Source organism: Moschus berezovskii, chromosome 6, assembly GCF_049115385.1.
Source record: "Moschus berezovskii isolate FMDL1 chromosome 6, NW_MosBer_1.0, whole genome shotgun sequence".
Lineage (NCBI taxonomy): Eukaryota > Metazoa > Chordata > Mammalia > Artiodactyla > Moschidae > Moschus > Moschus berezovskii.
The window spans coordinates 119,643,674-119,649,673 of record NC_142465.1 but is presented as its reverse complement, the minus strand read 5'-3'; positions in this window follow the sequence as shown (position 1 = coordinate 119,649,673).

Below are 6,000 nucleotides of genomic sequence, written 5' to 3'. Positions count from 1 at the left end.
TAAAGGCCTGAACTTTCCTCACAGGTCCCAGCTGGGTGTATGGGGGAGCCGCTGGGGTCTTTGCAACCAGAGCAAACTTGTTTAACTAAAGGAGGAGGGGGGAGGGAGTCTTCGTAGGTAGTGTTTTTCTAAAGGAAAACAATCTTTTAATTTTAAGTATTCATATTTTAGGAAAATCTGCACAGCTGTGAGCCTTACCAAGTGTCTGCTTCGCTTAGCAAGGCCTCCCCTGGAGCCACTGTCATCCCTGTTTATAACTCAGTTTATGAAGGGCTTTCTTTCATCTCTCTTTGCCACAAACTGCTACCTTCATGAAGATGAGGAAACTCAGGCTTGAATAGATGAAGGAACTTGCCTGAGATCAAGAGTAATTAAATAGCAAAACCAATGCTCCATCTCCTCCCTCCAACTCCAGGGCCTCTTGAGAATCAGTCTTGTTGGATTGGAGTTGTTCATTCACAAACAATGAGCACAGATCTGTGCCAAGCCTGGAGGTGTCAGGACTGGCTCCCAGAAGCTCATGGTCTGAGCGAGACCACAGGTGCCCTGAGACGTCGCAGACTGCAGGGGTGGGGCGCGGCAGGGGGCTCTCAGGGATGCTCAGCAGAAGTTTGCCAGGTGGGCAAGCAAAGAAGGGGACACGGAGGAGAAGCAGTGTTGCTGCAGTCGCTCAGTCGCATCTGACTCTGCGACGCAGTGAACTGCAGCACGCCAGGCTTCCCCGGCCTTCACCATCTCCTGGAGTTTGCACACACATCCACTGAGTCAGTGACGCCATCCAACCGTCTCAGCTTCTGCCACCCTCTTCCCCTTTTGCCTTCAAAACTCCCCAGCATCAGGGTCTTTTCCACGGAGGTGAGAGGATGGTGCATTTGGGCAAGTGGGGCCTGGCCTGGCTCTCAAGAAACTCAGCTCCAGGTCTCCTGGATGGAGACCATGTGTGTGAAACACACAAGGAAGATGGTCACGATCCCCCCGTACACATAGAATGCCAAAGATCAAGGTTAGAGACCACAGCCTCCTGTCTTACACCTGACAGAGACTCCTGATGACCAAGAGCAAGCTCTGACCTCCCAGGCCTCTGTTAAAACACTGTCTCCACCCCTCACGGGCTGGATGACCTCCGAGAGGCAAGACACTTACCTGCTCTGAGCTGCAGTGGTTTCTTTATGAAAAAACAAAAACAAAACGATCCTGACATCAGCCTCTTACGGGGTTGGGAGGGTTAACTTGGCTATCGTATGTGAAGCGTCCAGACCTGTGCTTCACACATGGAACTGGTCTGATAAGTGTCAGCTCTGATGGAGGAGGAGGAGAAAGCGGTGGGAGAGGGGATGTAGGGGGAGAGCTGGTCTTGGAAAGTTGAGCTGGGGGGAGGACGGGGAGTTCTGTGGGAAGAGATGGGAGGGGAGCGGTGCCCAAGGCAGAAAGAACAGCAGAGGTTTGAGGAGAGGCCTCTGCAGGTGGGTGAGCCTGGCATTTCCGTATGTCCGAGGGCTGAGCCCCATGCCACGTGCTGGCCCACCATCAGCTCAAGGCCTCCTAGGAGCCGGTGAGCTGTGGAGCTGCCTTCATCCGGGGGAGGTCCTGGGGCTTGGATGACCCCGGTACCCAGGTGCCCTCTGTGCTCGGGGCACAAGGTGGCCTCCTCCTCCTTGCGGTCTAACCTCGTCTCGCCCTGGGCTTGGGCTGGCCGCCCGCCTGCCTTCGGGCTGCCTGGCTGTTCTCAGGATGCACCCCCCACCCGCTTTGTCTCGCCCTGTGGCCATGAGGAAGGCAGGGCCGGGAGAAGCTTTGCGGCCACCACCAGCTAGGCTGGGCCAGGCCCTGGGCTGTGCTGGAGGGCTGTGATGCTTGTGGCTGTGGCCACAGCCCTGCCCTGGGGCCAGGCGGCCCCACGCCAGCAGCTCCCTTCCCCGCCTGGGGCCTGCACAGCTGGGCAACAGCGGAGGGATCTTTCTGCATCTCTGCTGGCTCCTTGCTGTCTGCAGGATGGCGCCCAGGCCCTCAGACGGTCCCAGGAGGCCCGGGACGCCCTGCTCTGATTCTGTCTCCTCTCTGCATACCCAGCCAATGGCTCGCTCATCGGCTCCCCTGGAAAGTATTTTCTCAAGCGGCTACTGTGTGCCAGGCACTGCCCCGGCACAGCCCCGGACCAAACAGACAGACCCCTGACTTCCTGGAGTGCACGCTCGGGGTCGGGGCCCCCCCACACCTGGAATACCACTCCTTTGTCTGCAGCTGCCGCCCCTCCCCTGCAGGCCCTGCTCCTCCTGGCAAACCATTCTCACGCTTCAGAAGCTGGCCCCAGTGTCCCGGGGGTCTCAGGAACAGGGTCAGGAGGGCCTGGGACACCTCAACATCGGCCCCCCGGACCCCCTCAACTTCAGTCACAATCAGAAACTTTGGGATCTGAGAGGCCCAGCGGACAGGGGACTGAGTCACACCACAGAGGGCTCCCACTTTATCTCCGGCTTTAGGTTTTAGGCTCAGTCTTAACATGAAAAATGCAGTGTTTACCCTGACACGGGAAAAAGTCAGCCTGTGTCTTAGGTTTCACATTCTACGAGGCTGAGTTCACTTACGAACATACTTAACATGCTCTCGTGTTTCAGACGCCAACGCCTCTCACTCCGTCTGGGATTTGGGGGTTTGAGGTTGGCTGAGGCTGGGTGGTCTGTGGGCACGTGGATGTGCAGGCCTCCTCTCCCCTGGCCCCTCTTGGGGTGTCCCCCAGTCCTCCGCCCTCACTCCCGCACTGGCCAGCTCGTCCCGGCGCTGACGCTTTGTCCCCTTTGTCCCATCGCTGGATGGAGTCACCCTCTGCTTATCCCAGGGACGCCCCCATTCAGGAGAAAGTGCACCTTGGCCCTGCCATGGCCTGGTAGTGCCCATTTAAGCATAGGGCGGGAACGGCAAGCCTGACTCATGAAGGTGTCTGATCGGATCAGCCCGCATGCCCTGGACCATACACGCGTCCCTCCACCGGCCGCCTGAGCCTTGCAGCTTCGTCTGCTCACATCCCTGGACCCCAGGGCTTGCATGCAGACTCAACCAAGCTCTGGCCAGCCGCATACAGCACAACCTTGAGTTCTCAGCAACCCCATGAGATAGGGGTACTGTGCCCACTTTACAGATGAAGAAACCGGGGCTCAGGAGGGCCAGGGGCTCAGCAGGTGTCCTATAGCCCCTGAGAGCCCAGTCCGGGGTTCCCCTCTCCCCAGCTCTCCTGACTCCAAGTCTCAATAGAACCCGGTCCACTAAAGCACCAGGGAATGGACCAAGAACCTGGGACCCCATCATGCAGCAGACCTCAGGCGGGGTCTCACAGCCCAGCCTGGATTTCTAAAATAATATTTTTGAAAATTCTATAAACCACATTTTAATCATATTAAAGAAATCAGAAGTCCAAGAAAAATGGACAGCCTCACTGCCCCAACCCATTAGGCTCATTTTCCACGTTCTTGTTCACTTTCATGAAAGATGTTTACAGCTATAATCATGGTGTCAATACAATTGTGTATTTATCGTGTACCTAAGCATGACTTCTTTTTACAAAAGCAAGTATGTGGATAAACTGTGTAGGAAGCATTCCTTTTCTTCTTTTTAAATTGTAGTAATAGGCTTCCCTTGTGGCTCAGCTGGTAAAGAATCCGCCTACAATGTGGGAGACCTGGGTTTGATCCCTGGGTTGGGAAGATCCCCTGGAGAAGGAAAGGCTACCCACTCCAGGATTCTGGCCTGGAGAATTCCATGGACTGTATAGGCCATGGGGTCACAAAGAGTCGGACACGACTGAGCGAATTTCACTTCACTTCACTTCAACAGGCTGGTATTCCCATCACCTCAATTTGAAAAGCTGGGTAAATTGCAAAAAATCATATTTTTAAAGACACCAAAGAGCTGTGGAAGCAATGAGGCTTAGATTAAATGCTAGCATTGGAGACCCAAAGAGGAGCTGACAGTCTCCAGCCATTGTTCTCTCTGAGGACTGAAGATGGGGCTGCTTTTGGCTGGGAGGCTCAGCCAGGGGAAGGAGAAGCCAGCTTGTACCCAGTGGGCACACTGGACAGCGGGGTAAGGAAAACTGAAGGGCTTGGGATGCACAGGCCGGTTTTCCTGGGAGCACATTTGCTGAGTTCCGGGGCTGTGCAGGGACCTGGGGAACTAGGAGGAAATCAGAAAGGCAGAGGAGGGCTGAGGACACAGGAGCCCAGGCTGAAGAAGACCCCCCTCCAACATGCAGCCCGCCTTCCTGTGCCAGGTAGTCGCCAGACGTTGAAGCTACTTGGGCAGGCGTAGGAGGGCTGACTGTCCTGTAGACTCTCAGGGCTTGGGGCACAGAGCCCACCAGGTCCCCAGTCAAAAGCTCAGGGGGGTGAGAAATGGAATATTTTCTGCCACATCAGTAAACAAGGCTGTCTCAGCCCTCTGGTGTGAGCTGGTGAGCCGCAAGGACGATCAGGAAGAAGACCATGTGGCCATCCGCCTGCAGCCACTCCCGACCGTGAGCTTCCTTCAAGGGACACTGGCCTCACATAGCTGAGACCCACATGAAAGGAGTGACTTCAGACAGCCCAGAGGCCTGCATCCTCCCATATGCAGAGAAACGCTAAATTTCCTAACTTGGGATATCTGGTTTTCTTCCATTAACAGTCATCTTTGGATGTTCAGACTGCCTGTCCTCTGCCGTAAAACTTCTGTACAACCTGGCTCCTCCCCACACCGCCTCAGAGCGGTTCTCTCAAGGTCCCTTGAGATGCTGTCTCGGGGGGCTCGAAGTCCTAAAAATCCCCACCGAATAAAACGGTAACTCTCAGTGTTTAGGTTGTGAATATTTTTTAAGTCGACAAGGGCATGATCTGGGAACAGGATACCCCAGAGGCAAACTTGAATATACTCAAACCACAGGTCAGCCCCATTCCCTACTCAGTTCCTGGTTGGACTGAGGTGAGAACGCTCTCGTACCACTGATCCAACAGGGACAGTTTTGGATTTAGCTTTTTTTCATGTAAGCAGAGATATTTTTAGGAGGTTAGGAGAACCCCTCCCCAGAGGAGAATAAAGTCACCCGGAACCTCCTTGCTTTCCATACGGAATGTCCAGCATTCAATTAAAATTTCTATACATGAGAAGAGTGAGAAATTATGCCAAGGTTGGGGGCAGGAGGAGAAGGGGACGACAGAGAATGAGATGGCTGGATGGCATCACCGACTCTGTGGACATGAGTTTGAGTGAACTCCGGGAGTTGGTGATGGACAGGGAGGCCTGGCGTGCTGTGATTCGTGGGGTCGCGGAGAGTCGGACACGACTGAGCGACTGAACTGAACTGAACTGAATGTGCAGAGGAGACAGGCACAGGATTCATAACCGCAGTTGATCCACATATTGAAGTCAGCTGAGAAGAGCTCTACAATAATAATGATTCATACGCCAGAGGGACAGAAACATAGACAAAAATAATGAGAGATTTTCAAATAAGAAACTGGACTTCTTAGAGAAAAAAGAACCAAATAACCAAGCTGACATTCTAGAACTGGAAAATTAAGAGCTCAAGGGAAAGGTTCAACAACACATTAGATATAGTAGAACACAAGAAAAATGAGATCAAAGATAAGTCAATAAAAATATGTAAATTGAAACATAGGAAATAAAGAAGAATGGGGGCTTTCCTGGTGGTCTAGTGGTTAAGAATCTGCCTGCCAATGCAGGGGACACGGGTTTGATCTCTGGTCCAGGAACCCACCTGCCAATGCAGGAAACATAAGAGACTTGGGTTCAATCCCTGGGTCGGGAAGATTCCTTAGAGGAGGGCATGGCAATCCACTCCAGTATTCTTGCTTGGAGAATCTCATGGACAGAGAAGCCTGGCGGGCTGCAGTGCATAGGGTTGCAGAGTCAGACACGACTGATGCGACTTAGCGTGCAGCACTCCAGGAAGATCCCGCAGACTGCAGAGCAGCTAAGCCTGTGTGCCACAACTGCTGCGCCAGCACTCAG